General features: G+C 38.3%; 1 long non-coding RNA gene across 5 annotated transcripts in view; it reads left to right on the top strand.

Moving 5' to 3' along the window:
• LOC132691500 (uncharacterized) overlaps window positions 1-21,588 on the top strand; it is a 1,565,096-nt gene that overhangs the window by 424,805 nt on the left and 1,118,703 nt on the right. Inside the window, exon 6 of one of the 5 annotated variants that reach the window (XR_009615823.3) lies at window positions 2,700-2,818. The exons of the other annotated variants lie outside the window; for them this stretch is intronic. This is a non-coding gene — a long non-coding RNA (uncharacterized LOC132691500). Of the gene's footprint in view, window positions 1-2,699; window positions 2,819-21,588 lie in introns of those variants that run through there. 5 annotated transcript variants of the gene reach the window in all.

The raw sequence follows: 21,588 nt of genomic DNA, 5'->3' as shown, positions 1-21,588 counted from the left end.
TTTTAACTGGTCTGGGGAATGCAGTTTGGAAGTCATAGTTTTAAAATTCATCTCAGACAAGGGGTTGCAGAAATTCTTGAATCGTGTTTGAAAATATCACCATAACCTAAGCCAACTAGAATAGTCCATTTCCTGTCGTACTATTAGATTTAAGGACTTTTTATGTTCCAGTAAACCCGTGAAAAGTTGGAAATTTCCCAAAATGTTAAAATTCATCATTGCGTCATGTCAGTAAACATTACTATCTTATAACATTCATTCTCAAAGATACAATACAGGTGATTATTTCTACAGTCCACCCTTTCATGTTCTTTGTGTCTTGGGGATAAACTCTATATTAACTTCATTCTTGCCATTGTGTATATATTTTTTAGTTGTTAATTATTCATTATATGCCAAACAGGGGTAAGTAGTTCATTCTCTCAGATCAAAGATAGAAAGGGTGAAATTTTTCATAATCTTCTTTAGGACATTTTAAAGAAATATTTCAGAAATCGTCACTAACGATGGACTGCTTCACAGTAACTTCTATTCAATTATATTTCTGAAACTTACCTCTTAAGTTCCTTCCTTGTCCTTTCTTCAATTCTAGTTTGGGTAACATAAGTGCTTTGAAATTAGCCAAACTGAATACTGTTTTTTTCTGAAGTGGGCCAAAGTGATAAGTAATCCTTTTGATTTATTGTGGTTCTTAAAACCAACAATTAAATGGACGGAACATTACACGGGAGTTTATGTTATGACTGGCATTCAACTAATAATACTTTTAATAAATGTTTGCTTCTATTATGGAGTAATCACTATGCTAGCTACTGAGGATTCAGAGATAAATAAATAATCATCTTCTGGAGGAACTAACTCAATGGGTACTGATGGGTAGGCAAGAAAAGGAATCATTACGGGTCAAGATGCATGGTGCTGTCTTGTAAAGATAAGCAGAAGGCTGGGGTTGCTCAGAGGGGAGGCTATGCAGGTGCAAATTAGGGGAGGTTTCAAAAAGAGGCCACATTTGCTTTGGCCCATAAATGTGAATAAGAATATTCTGGGTCAAGAAGGAGAGCAGCTCTTCCAGACAGAAAAAATAGATACAACCTCATTTAAGGATTAGTAAAGAAGAAAAACTATTCCACCTATCAACCTAACTTTGGAGATTTGACATTTATAGCTGAAATACTGTGCATCAATAATACATAGCTATTTTATTGATATTATATTTTTGAAAAAAAAAAAACTCATCTGAAAGAAATTTACTCCAGTATTAATGATCTTGGTAAAAGCTATGGTATGCATTTGCTGAAAGATTCAAACCAAAAGGAAGTCTTCATTCAACTGAGATAGATCATAGAAGGCTCCATAGAGCATGCGAGTCTTCAGTTAATTCTTGGAGAACATTTCAGGATTTGAGTGGAGGGAGTCTAATAGTAGAGAGAACAGGGTGAATAAAAACAGCCCCAGGTTTGTAAGAAACCAACATGAAAGGTCATGAATGTTTTCTAATTTTAAATTTCTTTAGAATAACTCTGCCAGTGTAAATAAGTATATATATATATGTATATATATATATATACATATATATATATACATATATATATATTTAAAATCCTCGTAGTTTTATATATGCATTAAAGTAATGGATTGTTAGAATTTTGGGGTTTATAAAGGGCCGCCTTCACCACAAATCCTTTGATACGCGTATTTTCACATGATATGACATGATATGATATTTATGATTTTGGCAATGAAGAATGACTCCAACTGTTGTAAATTTTTCTTAAGTGATAAACAAAACAAAACCAAAAACTAACAAGTTTTACTTCTTCACATCCAAAATGATGACCTTTGTTTTTAAAAAGGTCTCACAGAAAAAAAAAAAAAAAAAAAAAAAAAAGGAAAGAAAAGACAAATCCTAAATAATGGGAGAGGAATATTTTTGTGTACCTTCCAATTTTTAAATGTTTTTCATCTTGGGGATCCTGTGACTGGCTTACTTAAATCAAGTGCCCACGGGATCTGGATGGTTGGGAGGTGGAACTTAGATGTGGAGCAGGCCGGTGGGTGTCTGCTGTGTGCCAGTAAACTAAGGTTGAAAATTCTTGAACTAAGAGATTAATGTCTTTGTCGATCCCTTTGTATTACCCTGACCACATCTCCTGCATTAACACATAATTAGAAGTTTATTATATTTGGTGTTTGTTCTGTAAGTCTCTGTCTGCTAAAGCGAAGGCTATTTTTAAGTGAAAGAAAATAATTACTAGGGTAGAATTTGCTTTTGTCTATTTCACTTTGCTGGTCAAAGGGAATGTTATACCATTTCCCAGTCTGCTTTGAGGATGGCAATAAAATCAGCAAGGTCTATTCTCTTCCAGAATTACTTTCTAATTTCGTATTTTAGATTTACTACCTGTCTCTCCTTGTCTCAAGCAACTTAAAGCCCTTTCCGTACATCTGCTGCTCATAGAATCCACATAAGTCATGAAGCCAGTGATAGCACCAACTATGAAAAGAAACAATACCAATTAAGGTGAAGTAGTGCTCTTTCCTTGAAGGAAGTTATGTGTTAGCTGAAGGGTAGTTAGGAAACTCACTTCATAGCCCTTATGTGAGGGGAAAAAAAGATTGACAGTGAGTGATTATGTTTCAAAGAGTTGGGTAGACAGAATAACTGCCAGCACCATTTTTCTCCTCTTCTGTGTTTGTAGATTAACAATGGGTCAACAATACATCCTTATTTGTTGGTGTTTTTAAGGAGTATATACACAGTCTCTGTGCAGAAAAGATGACCTGCTTCGGGAATGGAAAGAAAGGTAAAATTTATGAAAAAAAAATCTTACACATTTTTTCACCAAGTTTGGATCCCTACAAGACCACAGTCAAAAAAAAAAAAAAGTCACGGCATTGTATTGGCTCTTGTGAGGACATGAAACCAGGAAAGATGTGCTAACTTTGTCGGTCATGTCTGGAGACCCAGGGATCTTCTAAGAATGACTCTCTTTAGCATCCTTCAACCCTCCATTTAGTGTCTAAAATAGAGAATGCTCCATTCCAAGACTGATAAGCCAGGAGTAGGAAGTCCTTTTTCAATTACGTCTTCCTGAGTACCACTTCAAAAAGTGGAGGGGTTAACTGTATTTACCTTAGCTGCCTGACCAACCTAGAAACACCCAGCTTAATAAGTATCAAGACCCAAGTGTTCTTTTTTCCTGGTACGTACTGTTGAGCATTTGGTATTTAATTAATATGAGAGAGATTCAGGTTCCAATCTGTCCGATGTTATGGCAAGGTGGTATAGACACACAGATCCATAAATTCACCCAGCTGCTCTCCTTGTGGGGCTTTTGGTCTAATGTGGCATATGATCCCTAGGAGTAATCTACAATTGGTGCATTCAACATAGTATATTAAGACAAAACATTACATTTGGTTTGTCTCTCTTTGAAGGGCAGATACAAAGAATGTTCTGGGGGGGGGGGGGAGATAAAAAGGGTGACACACAGTATGCTTCTCTCATCTCTCTTGAGGGTTGAGGATGGGCAAAGTAGGATTTAAACACAAATAGAGCTTCACAGATCTTTAGGTGGCACAGTATGTTTGGGGATGAGAACACCATGCTTTTTTTAAATGATTGTAGAGAATATTATGTAGAGGACCACTCATTGAACACTCAACCATTCAGTTTAGAGTGTCCTTCAAAATCTTCAACAAATATTTACTGAGCGACTATTATGTATTAGACACAGGAGCTGGGGATAACTGAATTTAGGAAGATTTTACATAAATCTTAAAACATAAATGATCTCTGGCAATATTCCCAAATCATTAAAATACTCTAAAGTCGAATCAGTATGCTAATCATCATACTTTCCTCCAGAGCTGGATTCTGTCCTTTTCAAATGGCCAGGAACCATAGTAGTAGTTATAAACTCATTCATAATTTATTGGATAAAGGTCAGTTGCATTTTGAGACACATTAAATTATACCATTAGCTGTAAATTGGAATCTTTTTCTAAATAAATGATCCTTAATAGTTTAAACAAACAAAAAATAATCCTAACAAAAGACAAATTCCATAGCCTTTGCAGAAATAACTAAATTCATCTACCCTTTTCACATAAATATTTGTGCTTAAAATATGGGATGCATGTAAAAACCTCTTTATTTTTACAGAACTTTAAAGATTTTATAATGTACATTTGCTTAATTAGAGGAAAGTAATATTTTAAATATGAACCAAATATACTTTTCTTGTGTCTGGTGGCCTGGGTTGACATTTAAGAGGATTTAAAAATCCTTAGGCCGTCCAAGTTTTTACACATTGATTGAAGTCATAGTTTAGGACTTAAAGTATGTTCCCATCACATATGCATTTGAAATGTAAAAGGCTTTATTTTGAATGCACTGAGGCATATTAAAAATAAAATGGAAATTTTCATGCTTGAGATAGAGCCAAGGTGATTTGCTCAATGTCATTTTGAATTCTCCCCAAATCTAAGGAGGGAATCCCTCAGGTAACATTTGAAACAATTTGAGTACTTGTGTTTGTAAAACAGGCACTTAAAATAAACAACCAAGAAATGTTTTTAAGCAAAAAAATGTGTGTGTGTGTGTGAAGAGAATCTGTGTGTCAAGAAGGAAATCCAAAGTAAAAATTTGAAAATATAGCAATATTGGGTCATTTTTAGTTTTAAGTAGTCACTCAGTTATTTTTTCCAAAAAAATTAACAGAACTATAAACAGTTAATTAAAACATCATGCTTATGTGCCCTCCCCCAAAATAAGAGTAATTCAGATACGCTGTGCAGAGGTTAATGCAACAGGTACCTTTTATTCTTCTTTAAACATTTGTTAACAGATACGCATTGACCTCAGCTGATATCTTTGATTAGTCTTCAGGATTAAAGTATTTGTCAGCATAGAGAACTAAATATAGACTCCTACCACATTCGGGAAAAAATAAAATAAGTCATCTTCAAACACATGACAGGATGGATAGCAGAAGGGATAGGGCGGATGCAATATTTGCTTATCAGAAAAGGCCTAAGTATCTATTTTGGTGCATCTGACAGCAACAAATGAAGATCTCCAAATAAATAAGCTACACGGAAAGACATCTGAGAAAAAAAATGCCACAATTCCCATTAGAATAACAATGGAAAGAAATAATTACATTCTCTCGAGTAGTTATATAAAATAAAAAAATCTTACACCCAATTTATGGTAAATGATAGGAAAAATTAAAGACTTAGATACTTAAGGTGATGTTACAGGATTCCAAATTACAGCAGACAACGTTTATCTATATTTAGGGGGAAAAGCTAAATGCATTTTGTCTTGAGTTAACACTGTAAGGCCTGGATTTCCTGGCATGTGTCTTTTCATATTCCTGTTACATATTCCTACCAGCAGTGGTTCTCCAAGAAAGAGGAGGTCAAGTGGCAGCTGCTTACCACTTCCCACAAAATTCTATATTTGTACTCCACCCATGTCCCCCTTTTCGTTTCTTATCCTTGTCCTCTTGACCTTGGTCCAGCTACGCTGCCTTCATCGGATTTCTCCAAACACCTTCTCTTCCCTGCCTCACAATTTTCACGATTGCTTTTCGTTCTTTACTTGGGTTCTTCACTTCTCTCTTTCCTTGGGTTCAGGTCCACCTGCGGGTTCTCCTGTCCCTGGGAAAAACTTGTCCTGTTCTCCTCCTCTACCACCAGCTTCTCCAATGAGTCTCTGGCCTGGCCCATCTCCCAGGGTCCCTCATTCAAAGCTCTCACAGCCTTCAGAAAGCATCTGTGAGTCCCTGTGTTTATCTCCTGTCTTGCCCCCACTCATAAGGCAGCTCCATGAGAACCAGCTTCTTGTCTGCCTACTTAGCCGATTGTATTTGCAATGCCTAGAACAGTGTTGCCCTTGGCTCCAAGAAGCCAGGGAATAATTAACTGTCAATCAGTTTGGTTGATCTGAAGTAATATGTTGCTCTCACGTAGCCTAAAGGGGAAGAAACAGTAGCTGCCATTAGCCCTGTGCAGTTTCAGGCTCTGCTTTCCCCAGAAACCACTCCCGGGGAAGGAATAATTCTCCGTGGAGAGTAAGGGATACCCTTCTCTTCCTACAGTTTTATGCCCACAGCTGTGTTATTTTGAAATGTGAGTCTCAATAGATGGTAAGCAGTTTTGGGAGAGAGAGCTCTCGCGTCTACAAACGGGTTCAACGACTGCGTGCGTGAAACAATGGAGAGACGATTCAAGTCACAACACCTCACTTTGTCCCCATTTCAGTTTGCTCTGATGGGGCTCTTCGAGGCCTGGAAAGTACATGTGATGCTCAGCGCTATTTCCATGCACTGAGCAGTAACCCAGTGGGGATGGCAAATGTGGACAGGAGAAATGTAAACCATTCTATTCTGAGCAGCTTTTTTGTGATTCTAATGGTTTTCAGTGTTACTCAGATGACTTCTGAGAAGTTAACGCCCATCCATCTTAGGTCAAAAACTACATTTAGAGAGATCAATGATGCATAATAGCCCTGCTGCTTAGCAGGGTGAATTCTCATTCTCAAAAATCTACAGCCTGAAAAGTCATCCAGGAGCACTTAAAAGAGCTTCCAAAAATCGACAGTGTGTCTATGATATTATGTGAAGCATGCTCAGAGATGTGTTGTACTAAAGCCGAGTGATATGCGCGTTTGGAAAAAAAAAAAAAGTTGACAGTAGTCATGCTAGTGAATGTTTTTAGTCCTTTTACAAAAATAATTGAAAGCGTTTTATTGCACGGGCTTTATCCTAACATTGTACACAAAGAATCTTTTTTTGAGCCAGGTCATTAGAGTTTTTAGGGTATGGAGAGCAAGAAGGAAAATTTCCCTGTCCTTCATTTCTTAACTTCACCCCTCTTTCCCAAGCCAGTCTATCCATATGTCTGTGCGGAGGCTGTTTTGCTTTACAAAGTGGTAGCTACTCTAATGAACTTGAAGCAACAGCTTGGGGTGATAGATAATGTCTGATTCGTGCTTCATACACCAGCAGCGTCTCCACACTGTAGTCACCAGGGTAGTGTCAAATAGCCTTGCCTGTTGTGGTAGGAGCAGGTGGGGCTCTGAGGTGGAGAGGCCACACTGCTGATGAGGGCGATTCCCCTACTTACTCATCCCAACTGGAAATCGTCCGACAGTCTTCATAAGCCTCTTGGGGTGAATATCAAGAATAAGAATGTGCTGGGGCGCCTGGGTGGCGCAGTCGGTTAAGCGTCCGACTTCAGCCAGGTCACGATCTCGCGGTCCGTGAGTTCGAGGCCCGCGGGCTCTGGGCTGATGGCTCAGAGCCTGGAGCCTGCTTCCGATTCTGTGTCTCCCCCTCACTCTGCCCCTCCCCCGTTCATGCTCTGTCTCTCTCTGTCCCAAAAATAAATAAAAAACGTTAAAAAAAAAAAAAAAGGATAAGAATGTGCGTAGGAAGATTTTTATAAAATAATAGTATGGAAGTTTCTGTATGTTAGGATTATAAACTCCGTCCTACTTTGCAGTGTAAAATTTGCCCTTTTATGATATAGCAGTGTTACGTTCAAAGATTGGTCTTTAAATTTCTTAATTGCCTTTCCACTCACTCCACCAATGGGCAATGTCCTTTGATCTTCAAATGGCATTTTAATTTGTATCATTCCAGTAGATTCGAAAGCATGGAGACTGTTGATGGAGAACTTCCTTTCTAACCTTATAAAATCAAAGTATTGTTCCCTTTTAAGTAGAACTTTGACAGTCTACTTAGACCTGGTGTAACTCCACCTCACTCTTTTTTGATAAAGAAACCCAGGCAGGCTAGTTTCACGTCTCCAACCTAAAAGCTACTTTCTATGCATGGTTCACATATATACACATTACCTTTTTAGGGGGGTGATCATGCATGCTTTAATTCTGTTAGATTTTTTATCACAGTTTTAGTATCCACTGCCAGAGAGAATTTGGCATTTCGAAGCTCTGGGAGTCATTCAAGTGTAACAAGGATGTAGTACATTGTTTAAATGAGTTTGGTTAGGCATTGTGTCTTGTCCCCAGATTAATCTTTTGGTACTTGCATGGTCGTAAACAACATTTGAAAGTCCTTTTTATCTGCATATCCAAACCTAAAATGAGGTGATAACAAGTACCCACTGATCGTGGCCTAACTAGATGTTCCCTTTGCGAAATAATCATCAAAACACACGTCACCAGGCATGTTGATTGTCTTCTGTGTGAGTCTGAGATGCCCACACACTGATTCCTTATCCCCACCAACCCCAGATCATTTGAAGTACATAGGTTTGGAGGCATCTGGGTGGCTCAGTTGGTTGAACGTCCGAGTTCAGCTCAGATCATGATCACGATCTCAGAGTTCATGAGTCGAGTCCTGCATCGCTGCTGTCAGCGTGGAGCCCACTTTGGATCCTCTGTCCCCATCTCTGTCTGCCCCTCCCCCACTTGTGTGCTGTCTCATAACCAAACAAAACCCTTAAAGTAAGAAGTACATAGGTTTTACTTTGTGACTTTTGGCTTTGGGTTGTGTGACTTGTGAGTTTCTTGAGGACAGGGCACCGGTCTTCCTAGGGATCTAGCACAGATCCTGGTGGGAACAGGACTGAGGCAATGTTGACTGAGACAATGAATGCCTAATAAAGTGATTATAAGTTATTTGCTACTGTTTCCTACCTTTCTGGTCTTTCTTTCAGGTCTTTCTGTGCGTCTAGGAAGCTAAGTGTTTCAGGATCAGGTGTGCACATTGAGGAAAGCAGCTTTCTTGCAGCGATGTTAAGAAAAATGAATTCTGCAATTTTTTTTCACATCTAAACACAAAAGGCTTTCACCAAAAAATAGTGGGTCTCTGTTAACACAGTACCTCAAAGTAAATAAATCAAAGAAAGTGGACTTTACCGTTCAAATTGTAGTAAAACAATTATGCCTAACGAATAAACCACAGTAAATAAATTAAGGATCTGATCTGAAGGGGGTTTGTATGTTGCACTGCTTAAGATCATACTGCAGTGACTTTGAGTTTTGGTGTTTTCCGTGACCTGTTGAAGTGTTTCTTTTCAAAAAAGGTCTATTTTTATAATACTGTCCCAAATGTTGTCTTTAAGAAGGCATGTTATCAACAAATGCATTTTCACAAAGCATAGCATTTTATGGGATTTGAAGGAAGAATGAGAAGACATTCATAAAAGCAATACATAGTTGGAGATCCAAATTTTGTGTTCAGATGTTAAGCGTGATGAATCTACAGGCAGATATGTCATTAGGAACAGCGGCTCATGGCTCAATGTGGCATAAGTAAGTGGCAGAAGGGATCATTACAGAACAAAAATTAAGAATACAGGCTTTGTGGAATCTAAGTTTTTCCCCCCCCTCATACATTGAAGCAATTAATACATGAGCTATAAAGCAGGAAAGGGTAAAATGCTATGTATGGAATAAGTACTATGTGTTATGCTCAGTATTTGTGTATTATCAGTTTTCGCTCCTAAACTTCAAGGTTCTACACATAGGTAATTTTCACCAAAGGACGCTGAGGCTCAGGGAGTTTAAATAACTTGCTTAAGATGACAGGTCCTGAGTGGCAAAGCTAGGATTTGCCTGATGCCTTTGTTCATGATGTTTCCAGTCCTTGGCAAAGCTCAAACAAATCAATACCGGGAGTATTGCCACGATCTGAGAAGTGGTGAAGTTTTTCTCATAGAAGGGTAGCCTTCGTTAAGCTTTTACAAAGAACAAAATGCCTTGTCAGAAGCAACAAGCATAAATTCCTATCAACAATAAAAACAACCGTGAAACTGAAAGCATTTTTCTGTGGCAAGTATAGCAAAACAATAAAATACTTGAGACTACAGTCTGGGAAAGAGCCAATGAACTTGACCAGTTGCAGATCTCTGGTGACTCTCAGGAGAACAGCTTTGGTGGAGGGTTTGACATGTACTAAATACTGAAGTAAAGGAATAAGAATAGCCACTGTGTTTACGTTCTAACCACATACCAGGAGCTGCTCGAGGCTTATGATCTCATGGATACTTTTGGCTCTGAATTATTAGGTTCATTTTACAGATGAGGACACGGACCCAGGGAGGTCAAGGAATCGCCCAAAAGCAGCCAGCTAGTCAGTGTCAGAGCTGTGATGGATTTACAGATGGCCTAAATACAAATCAACGATTTTGAGCAACATTATGCTTGCCTCCCTAAGGGATCATTGAATAATGAGGCAGGGAATCTAAGAAGTGATCTAAATGATGGAAAGAAATATCTGGGTAGGAGGTGGGGGAGGGGGGCAGGGAGTGGGAGGGACACAGGGGGAAGGACATGATATGGAAGAAAAAAGGGTTTGCTTCATTTTCTGAGAGTTAGGATTGGAGTACGGAAGAGTTGATGCCCTGCATAGGGCAAAAACGTGGAGACAGGGAAAGAAACATGTCTAACCCACATGCTCTATCCTCTCTCCCTACTGCTGTGCCGGGTCCTTTATTTCTGCCCTCCTTTGCTTGTCTGACCCTGTCATGGCTGCTCTCCCTACCAGAAACAGTCATCCGCTCTGCATAGTTAACCCCAGGTTTCAGCTATGTCTGGTATTTCTGTACGTGGTATCCCTGACTGTGGAAAAACTTTGGCTGATGTCTACAAAGGCGAGTAAAATACATAGAGGGGAAAAATCACTAAATGAGAACCTTTTCTTTTCCTGCAGCATCATGAATAAAGGAGAATTTTCTCCTCTAAGAGATTTGAGTCTTAATCTCTGTATCGTTCAGCAGGCAAATGTACTGGCACAGGGATGTACCCATTGTCCTGAGAAGAGGGGTGAGGGTACGTGTCTCTTTGGCACAGTGAGGCCCGGACTATGTTGGCAGGTGACTTTCTGAAGCAGAACATGGCTGTATCGATGGATCTGACCATTGTGAAGAAACTCTGGCTATGTTAAAATGGAGATGATACTCCAGACCAGTGCTTCTCAAATATTGATGCGATTCACCTCGAAATCTTGTAAAGTACAGATTCTGACTAAATCTGAAATAAATTCTTGAGATTTTGCGATTGAAATAGCTTTGTAGACGATGTATGTCTTATCCACTCGGGTTGCTATAAAAATGTACCATAAGCTGGGTCACTGAAACATTAATCTCTCACAGTTCTAGAGGCTGGGAAGTCCAAGGGCAGGGCACTGGCAGGTTTGGTGTCAGACGAGGACCCTCTTCCTCCTCCAGATGGTTGTCTTCCTGCTGAGTCCTCACGTGGTGGGAGGAACCCTAGAGCGCTGTCATGTCTTTTTTTTTTATTATTAAAAAAATTTTTTTAACGTTTATTTATTTTTGAAACAGAGAGAGACAGAGCATGAACGGGGGAGGGTCAGAGAGAGAGAGAGAAAGAGAGAGAGACACGGAATCTGAAGCAGGCTCCAGGCTCTGAGCTGTCAGCACAGAACCCGACACGGGGCTCGAACTCACAGACCGCGAGATCATGACCTGAGCCGAAGTCAGACGCCTAACCAACTGAGCCACCCAGGTGCCCCATGTCATGTCTTCTTACAACGGCACGACTCCCATCCATTAGGGCTCTACACTGATGACCTAATCATCTCCTAAGCTCCACTTCCAAATACCAACACTGTGGGGTTAGAATGTCAACATAGGATTTAGGGGGACACGCTCAGTACGTAACAAGGCCCAAAGGTGCTAATCCTCCGAGAACACTTGATATGTTTGCAAGGCCACGGAGAGCATTTCTCTACTTCATGTACCTTAAATGTCCCCCTCTGATGGAGATCCCCTGGGTAGCAGTCCACACTAGCTCCTCCTAAGCCATCGGTGAGGCCTCTGTCTCTTGGGTGCAAACTACTCCTCCAGGGCTGATTCTGCATCTCTCTTCCCCTCACCACACTGTGTGACATCGCACAGGTAGCTTGATGATGGTTGTGGCGTGGGTGTTTACACCATTGGAAATCAGCAAATGCCCCCCATAAACACTTTGCTTAATAGTTTATTCTCTGTTAGAATCGTATGCCTATTTTGAGGCGTAAAACCATTTTAATTCAAAGGATTGCCTTCCGATGTATTTAATCCCCACAACATGATGTTAATTTATGAGAATTTGTGAAATACAACGTCCAGGTGGCCTAACGGCTTTTATTTTCAAAGGTTTCTAGGCTTAGGAGTAGGCTGAGGGAAGCGCTATCCTCATTTTCTATAACTTGGGTTATTCACAACATGCCATGCTTGATAGAAAGGCTACAATGAATTATTAGTGGAGCAGAATTTTGAACCTCATCTGGAAGGGTCCTTATTGTACTCGGGCCTGTGTTTCCTAATATATGCAGTAAGGACCATTGCTGCAAGTACTTTATTTTCAAAAGGCTAACAGCATGGCCACAATAAAATGTCATTTCACTGGGAAAATGTGCACGGAGCTAAAACCACCCAACTTGCAAACACCAGTATGAACCTGGGATTGATGTAGCAAGTTGTTGAGAAGTATGTGGCCTGGCTCAAGAGGTCTCATTAGATTGGGGTTAAGGTTGGTGCCAGTAGACGTAAAAGCCCCACTCAAATAAACATGGGATGTTTGTATAGAGGGGGTAAGCTAAAGAGATGCATGAGGTAGGAAGCCCAGTGAGGTGATTGCTTACCAGGTAAAAGAAGCTGCTACAAAAAAAAAAATTGCTGAAACTAACTTAAGGCTAAGTGGTGGAGTGGTTACTATCAAGGGACTTGGGCTCAGCGATCACAGATGGAGTGTGAAGCAGCATAAGTCCCATGAGATCTTGTAGGACCTGCTTTGGAATAGAAAAAATGAACTTCACTGAATGTTTCTTTCTCTACCTGCTCCTCTGTCTGCTCTAATAAATGTGCTTAGACGTAGTGAAATTATTCTGGGGATGGGCAGTAGATGGTATGCAGGTGGAAAGATGGGGAGGGCCATTGTTAATTAATAAATGGGTAATAACTCTGAAGGTTGGCTCAGCATTTACGATGCTCGTGGGGGAAAAACAGCAAGACCCTTGTAAAATCTCAAAGTGTTAATGTAAGTCTTTTTTGAAGAATGACTTTACCATCATGGTTATTTCATTATCCACCTTCATTGAAACAAAAGTCAATTTTGAACTATTACTAGGAGATTAAGCAGGAGTTTGAAATATTTTATCACCTGGGTAAAACATCGGAACGTATACTGAGCTTGTAAACAACATTTTGTCTATAACAATTCACAAGGCTAATTTTCGTGTGTGATTTCCAACGGAGACAGATCTAAGCCTTGTGGAAAATATCTTAACTGCCTTGTGTAAGTAACAGGCATTGCAAATTTGGGATTTGCTGTCAGTTTTTGTTCTTCTTTAGCAATCTCTATAGTTAAGACACATTATATGATTTTCAAAGCATTAGGGAAGGCAGCAAACTGCAACAAAATTAAAAGTGGACTGAGTCAGGGCTTGGCATTGTTCCATCTAGGATCTAACACTGTCTTGTCATAAGAGACATTGACGAGTCCTTTAAAATACCTGGGCCTCTGTCTCCTAACATCTGAGAAGAGGATGTCTCTATTAGAAGGTCTCTACGGATTTTCTGGTGCCATCGTTATTCTCAGGTTTGGAAATGGAAACATCTTTCACAACTAATGTGACATCGCTCTGAGGTTCCTTACAAAGAAGACTGGTATGGCATATAATCTAATCTTCCTTTATCGCCATTTCTGGGTCCTGAAAAGTGGCAGCATAGCGTGGTGTCAATAAGATGGGTAAAGCTGAAAAAAATGGGGTGGGCTCACAGGAAACCAAAGAAGGGGGAAAGTTGTGGTTAGTGATCCAGCCACAGACCAGTGTTACAGATGAAGTTCACTCTGTGTTTAGGGAACACAGACCAGCCTGAAACTCATTGCACGACGCAATTGTCATTGTCTGAGATACTATGAAGATAATTCGACTATTAAATTGAAAACATCCATAGGGTATTCTTAGAGTAATAAGATAATATCTAAATTTGAATTACAACAGTGGTCCCCTCAGTAGGAGATGGTGGTGTACTTTGGTACCCCCCCCATTTGGTAACATATGGGGACTTTTATGATTATCAAGAATGGGGTAGTGGTAATGCCATGTGGTATGTAGAAGCCATGGATGCTGCCAGACATCCCACAGTTTACAAGACCACCCTCTCAAGAAAGAATTACCCTTCCCAAAATGTCACTAGTGCGAAGATCAAGATATCCTGAATTAAGAGAATCTTCCAAAATCAGCCAACCAAGAGCACTGATTCAAATGAGTAAATGCTTAGGCTCCTGGGTGAGTCAGTCAGTTAAGCATCCAACTGTTGATCTCAGCTCAGGTCTTGATCTCAGGATCATGATTTCAAGTCCTGCACTGGGTGTGGAGTATATTTAGTGCTTTTTAATTCCACATCACAGATTGGGAAACTGATTAGGCACTGAAACATCAGATAGAACATGGAGTTGAAATGACAACTTGAACATAGTCTTCTGGCCCCCAGTTCAGTTTCCTCCTTGTAGTTCCTCAAAATTTGGTCAGCAGGACAGGGGATTAGAACCAACTGTAATGACGTAAAAGCAAAATCAAAACCTCTGTCTACCGTCCCCCACTCAGCACTACTGAGTTAGGGAACCATAATCTTACCAAGCAAAGGGGAGTGAGTATCTGCATTTTCAGAAGGTCCCTTGTGTTTGTAATGTACATGGATATTTGGTCAACCCTGTACCAGACTGGATGCTTACTGCACACCAAGAATTATCCGTGGTACTGAAAAGAAGTGACAATAAATATATAGAGGAGAATTAGAGGTACAGAGAGGTTCTTTTTTCTTACATGTCTTTTTTTCAAATTTAATTTTTAGTTTGTTTTTTTTTTTTTTTTTTTAAATTTACATCCAAATTAGTTAGCATATAGTGCAACAATGATTTCAGGAGTAGATTCCTTAGTGCCCATTACCCATTTAGTCCAAATGTCCATCAATAGATGAATGGATAAAGAAGATGTGGTAGATATATACAATGGAGTATTACTCAGCAATCAAAAAGAATGAAATCTTGTCATTTGCAATCATGTGGATGGAACTGGAGGGTATTATGCTAAGTGAAATTAGTCAGAGAAAGACAAAACTCATATGACTTCACTCATATGAGGACTTTAAGAGAAAACACAGATGAACATAAGGGAAACAGGTTCTTAAATGATGGTCCGTGGTCCTACAGAAAGGTTCAAAATATTAAATTATCCAAAACTCTGAGTCATGCCTATAACTATTTAAAATTTTAAAAAAAATGGCTTAAAGAGGCTGGATATTAGCTGTGCATCTCCCAGACATGTGCCTAAAGTCGAACAGCCATCAAAGGAGGTGTGCTCAGGGCTGGACCAGCTGTTTGGGTGACTAGCATAAAATTCTTATCTTGTCAGAGTCCTGGATTTGCTCACTCCTTGGATCATTTAACTTTAGCTAGACAGAAATTATAGTCTGCCAGTCCATATGTGCCCCCGTAACAACACATCTCACAAATGCCATCTGCCTTTTGCCCCGAAGAAGACTGAAAACAAAGGCATGATTACATCTTTGCTATCCTTCCATCTCGGAAAACCTACACCAGGTCAAGGCCACCTAGGAGAGGTAACCTAGGATTTATATTTAAGGCACGAGGTTATAACATTTTTCCTGTCACTCCACATGAACAGAAACTCCTCTGGAAATACTAGGTCTGCTTTGGTGAGTTGAATCCCTGGAACTCTTGATCCCCTGTTTTGGTGCCCCAAGCTTTGATATGCAAGTCTGAATGTAGAGCCTAGAAGCTAAAAGAAAAGTGTTTGGATGAAATCTATTTATAGCAGCCAATTGTAAACCTAATTTATAGCAGGGATCTTTAAGTTTATTTCCTAGCCCTTTAATTGAAGTTAACGATCATGCTTTCCTGTAATACTGGTCATGAGTTAAAAATTCAGCTAAACATTGTGAGTGAACCAAGTGAAAGTAATGGGGGAAAAGTATTGTGTTGTTTATGCATTGCTGCATGTGTCTCCTACCTCCCTTTGAGAGACTTTGGTGAACAACCCACCTTGAGAACCACTGTTACCAAGGCATACGACGTAAGAGCATTACCTGCCATGCTGAGTGAAATGTAGTGGGCCATCAATACAGTGATCCTGCAATTGCCTTTGTGCCTGAAGATTGCCCCTGCTAAGTGGAAAGGGTGCTGAAAGCAAATTGTGCAGTGATATTTGCTGATGGCACAAACCTCACAGCACAAGAGCAAATTTGCTTTTCTGGAAAGCTTGTTCACTATTTGCAGACTCCAGGTTAGTCAGATTTTCCAACAACACTGATAACAATGCATGTGTAATAAGATCAACCTAACATTTGAGTGGGAAAGAGATTCTGATGCTGCAGTCTTCTAATGATTACCTCAGGTTTGTGTCCAGGGCAGTAATAGCAAGAGTCATTCCATTTAATCTCCTAGCGTGGAAAAGAAAAAAAAAAACAAAAAAAAAACAACTTTCATTGTCAAGTGGAAATTAAAAAGAATATGTATTTTCAGAGTCCAGGCATGGGTATTTAAAAAAAAAAAAACAAAAACAAAAAAATAAACAAACAAAAAAACACATGCTGCCGGGGTTAAAAGCCACTGGTGGATGGAAACTTTTATAACTACAGTAGGTGTACAGAATCATGAAGCTGTTAATATAATGTGAATTTTTTTTTTTTGCTCTATTAATGATCTTCTACCAACCATTCTGGAAAAAAAAAATTGGTCTGTGCTTCAATACGTGTCATCTGTATAGACCAACCTCGAAAACTATCTCTTAATTAGATTCTAACCTTCTGTCCTTCTCTTTCCCTATGCAGAAGGCAATGGATAAAGGGCAAGGGAAAACAAAAAGTCATTTGGGTGACTGCAGATTCAGGGGTTAAAACCACATAAATTTTTACCTGTGGGTCAACATTTTGATAAGTGGTGAACAGCATTAATGAAGGATTTACAAATATTGTTTGAAGTGGTTATGAATTCTTTCTCTTCTAGAATGTAGTGTTAGTGTATTTTAAGCCATTTAAGCCCTCTGTGTAGTTAGGAATGCTTCAGATGTATGTTTCATGATTCGAAGGTGAAGTACATTTTAAATTCAAATATATACAGAATGGAAAACTCCTAGTTTCTCTTATCAATATGTTGTAAGCAATTTGGAAAATCTGATGGACAAAGCAGTCAATAACCTGTAAGGATTTCATGAAGGACCCACGGTTTATATAACGTAAAAATTTGTGTGTGTGTGCATGCACACACGTGCACGTTTGCACACTTGATTTATAAGCCCATCATTGTTTTTTTTCTTATTTATATTGCAAACATATTGGTTTATTCTTGATTAGCAAATTGCTTACTTTCACTACTCTAATGAGAATAATGATTTTTGGTCTAAAGAGAATAATATGGATGCAAAGAGCTCAACTTTAAAAGTGTCAGTGGTGTTTGTATGACAGGTAATGAGGCAATTTGGCAGAACATCAGAAACTAATTGAGCTCAGCTCACATCAATGAGGCTTGCTCAGCTGAGGCTGTCCCTCCTAAAAAGAACAGTGGAATTAAATGAGACAATGTGACATGTACAATTTTAATTGGAAGCTCTAGTTTAAAATATTTAAAGGCATGTTTAAAATAATTTGTGAATCCATACAGATGCTTCCGTCTCCAACTAATTAAGAATATTCAGTGGGTCATATCATGTCTGGGTGTCAAAAATATGAATTATTGAAGTCCTGCACATATAAGTATACTTGCACCTTTAGGCAAGATCAAGTTTAGTTTCACAGAGGGATATGGGAAGGAGACAATCTTCAAGACTGCAGAAGGGTAGGTGATTTTTAACTTGATATTTTTAAAGCCATTAAAAAGTACTGTGCTATTAAATCATACAACTCTTTGTGAAACATTGAAATATAATTAAGTATATGTCCCAAAGAAATGTCAGCCAGGTAAAACTTGAAATGTGACTTAGCAATGTGGTGGTACAAATGCTATGTTGATTTTTTTCAGGAATGTCATTGCTCTTTTTTTTGGTTTGGTTCTGGGCTACATAGGAAATAAGAATTCGGAAGACAGCATTTTAATAGCTAACCCTGAAATTCTTAGTTTCTAGTAGTGTTTAGGATATATGACCATTGGTCATTTAGGATTCTTCATTATGGTAGTTTAAAAAAAAATAGGGGAGAAAGACAAGTATTCAATTTTATTGCAGATATATTCATAATTCAATAATAAATCACTTGCAGAAAAGAAAGGTGTAAAATTGGATACCTGCTAAATCAAAGTGTAATCACGGTATACTAATGACTTACAATGACACAAAAACAACTTTTCTAAAATTGTAGCAACATTTATGCCACTTACTTCAGTAGCCTTAATGTGATTTCTTAAGTAGAATATTCTAAATTGAAATGTGTACTCACATTTGCAGTACATTAGCACAGGATACTGACCATGAATCATTAGAGAACACAGTTTGTTACCATGGTTTTCTTATTTACCTTGTCGTTACTGTCCTAGGTTTCCAAATGTTGTCAAATGTAACGGATCTGTCTCCTGTAGCGCTTAAAATTAGCAGAGTTCTTAGAAGAAATGTGTGATGTGATGAGTGGGAAATTCTTAGGAAAATAGGCAAGGAGGAATGCGATACAAGAAGGAGAACTGGGATGGGTGAGAGAGGATTGATGTAAGAGAAAGCAAATGCAAGTCATTTTGTTTGAACTGGGGTCTGGAAAGCAAATACAGAGGAGCGAAACATGCTGAGAGAAAAATAGAACTTCATAACATGAAAACAGGCAATTTTAAGTAAAACATTTATCTCCAAGCTGGGGTCTCTTTGTTGTAAGAATTGCAACGAGTTCTTAGTTTGTACGTTATGTATTATCCAGGGTCTTTAATTTTTCTTGCAGAATTGCAGGGAGAGGGCAAACGTGAGCAAATAGCTGTCCTCACGCAAAGAAAAGGAAAACTCCGATCTTAACTGCATACGCACATGAAGCCTGCTCGTTACCTACACCAGCATGCACATGAGTCACACAGACGCACGCACACTGTGGCATACCTATGTCAGACACGCATGCAAACATAGACATCGTGAATACCCCATGTCTGAATACACCAGCCACGGCCAGTGTTCTAACCTTAGTTCTAACTTTTCCAACTCCTGTTCAGGCTTGAAATACAAAAGAGATCTTTCCACTAACTTTATTATTAGGTATGACCTTTCTTATTCTATTTATGAACAGAATTGAAAAATGGGCCTGTTTTCTTTCTCCATGAAATACAGCCTCATTTCCTCCTCTCCTCAAAAGGAAATGATTAATCCTTGACTAGTTTTTAGACAATTTTCCCAGGTAGGTAACATGACCAGTCAGAACTTTTTGACCTGTGTGGTTTTTATATTAGCATCATGCATTAGAATTCACCCAGAGCCACATAACTTTGGAAACAAATGGAGTGGAACTTAGAAAAAAACAAAACAAAACAAAACAAAAAACTTCCCTAGATTTAAGTACTTAAAATTTTATGTCTCAGTTTTCGTTAAAAAACAGAAATTCCTCCTTAGGAGATGATCATATCTGCTAATCACCTACATTGTTGCCTGTTGTAAAACATATTTAAAAGATATCTGTTTCATTTTGTGTAGTGGCTTCCAGTGTTCTTTAGTAATACTGTATTTCGTTAATAATTATAACTGCATATACCTGGGCCCATTTAAAAATAATTTATACCTAATTAGTATGCATTACTCCAAGGATTCAGATAATGTAAATAAATTCTGGAAGTGAATCCTGCAAACATATGGACCATTGGCCTGTTGAGTTATAGTTCCTTCTGAGAAATCTCATCGGGTCTCCTAAGACAAATCACATCACTCTTCTATTATTATACACACGAGATCTTAGAGACTGCACGACCACCAAACTGACAGTATCTTTGTAAACATACATTTACATTGTTGTATTTGTGTAAATATACACTATTTACTTTTGAGGATATTATGGTACTCCGAAATACCAACAGTTGGTTCGGCTTTGGTCGATCAGTGTGACTGAAGACAGAGTAATAAAATGCGGTGTAATGTGTTCTTGGTAATCCTGTCTCACTGAACACATTCCAATATATCTCAGTATGTTTTAGCTGTACATTGTGCTTTAAGGTCAGATAAACATAATTCTTCTCAATTTTAAAGGGTATGCAAATTCAAGTATAGGAGGGGGAATGCTCTGAATGGAATGTTCTCACAAAACTTTTTTTTTTTTTTTTTGAGTAGCTATACAGACTTAACTCTATTCTTTTCAGAAAAACCAGGCCAACTGTATTATTATTGTTGGTTTCCTTCAGTTATAACTCTTTAATTATGGTATTGTTATTTACCAAATCAGGGAAATAAGTGTTTTAAGTTTTATAAAGTAAAAATACCAATAGCAGAATCTCTCATAGGATTTGACAGTTCCCAGAGCATGTTTTTTCTTCTTGTTCCCAGACCCAACATTGCTAACCCCCCACAAACACATGACTTTTTAAATTGGTTTTCCTAAAGATGTGTAAATAGGCAATCGATGGTTTAGACTTGTTTGTTAAAATATTTTAAATAGTCATTTCCAAAAGCACATCAGTTGAAATCAAACACCCACTTTTTATGTGAGCTATATTTTTCTGTTCACTTACTACAGACAATCTTATGTGAGTAGATTTTGTTACAACTTCTGTAACCCTGCCAGATACGCTAAATGTTTCTTTATTTTGCATTTAAACTGCGGGTTTGATTTTTTTCCAAATTCAAGACAAATGTGTTATTTTAAATGCACCTAACTCGCCTGCAGCCAAAAATTCTCAGAAACCTGTAAGAAACAAGATTAGTATTCAGTCCTAAAATATACTGGTTAAAGCTGATGTGATTTAGAAATATAATTAAGATATTTTAACTACATCGGCCTTATTTTATCAAAAATTCTCAAAAACTTGTGTTATCTCGCTGCAGATTTATGACTGTATATAAACGTAACCCCAATTTGGCAAACACTAGCTTTTCCGGCAAAGTCATCTTATGTTACAGACTATATAGTGTGTCCAGTGAAAGATGATTTGTGTCAGCTAAAACTGTTGCCTAGAGCTACGCTTGGTGTGTTATTACTTTAATCTAGTTTTTGCAGCCCTGAAGTGTATGTTAGCAAGTTGAAGGAAGAAATGTCAAAAGCACAGCCTAGTCGGATCATTAAGAATTTCTAGGAATAGCAAAAAACCATGCCCGTGTATTCCTCATTCGATAGTTCATTTTGGAATATGTTGATTTTTTTTTGAGAAGTAGTATTATCTACTGTAAGATAATGTTTAGAGTTTACCAAAGGATAATTTTGCCTTTCATGATTGAACTTTTGAGAATTTACCCAGATATGCTAGTAAAGTGATAATTACATAGATGGAACATTTAAAATCAAATATAACTGTTAATACTAAATGAGAAAAAAAATACGACTACTCTTTTGGTGTTGTGGGTTGCTAATTACAAAACTGCATCATTTATATAAAATAGGAACATATGTTTACTAGCAGATGAGTCTAAGAAAATACTC

This window comes from Panthera onca, chromosome B1 (assembly GCF_046562875.1).
Source record: "Panthera onca isolate mPanOnc1 chromosome B1, mPanOnc1 haplotype 2, whole genome shotgun sequence".
Lineage (NCBI taxonomy): Eukaryota > Metazoa > Chordata > Mammalia > Carnivora > Felidae > Panthera > Panthera onca.
This window is presented reverse-complemented; position numbering and strand designations above follow the sequence as displayed.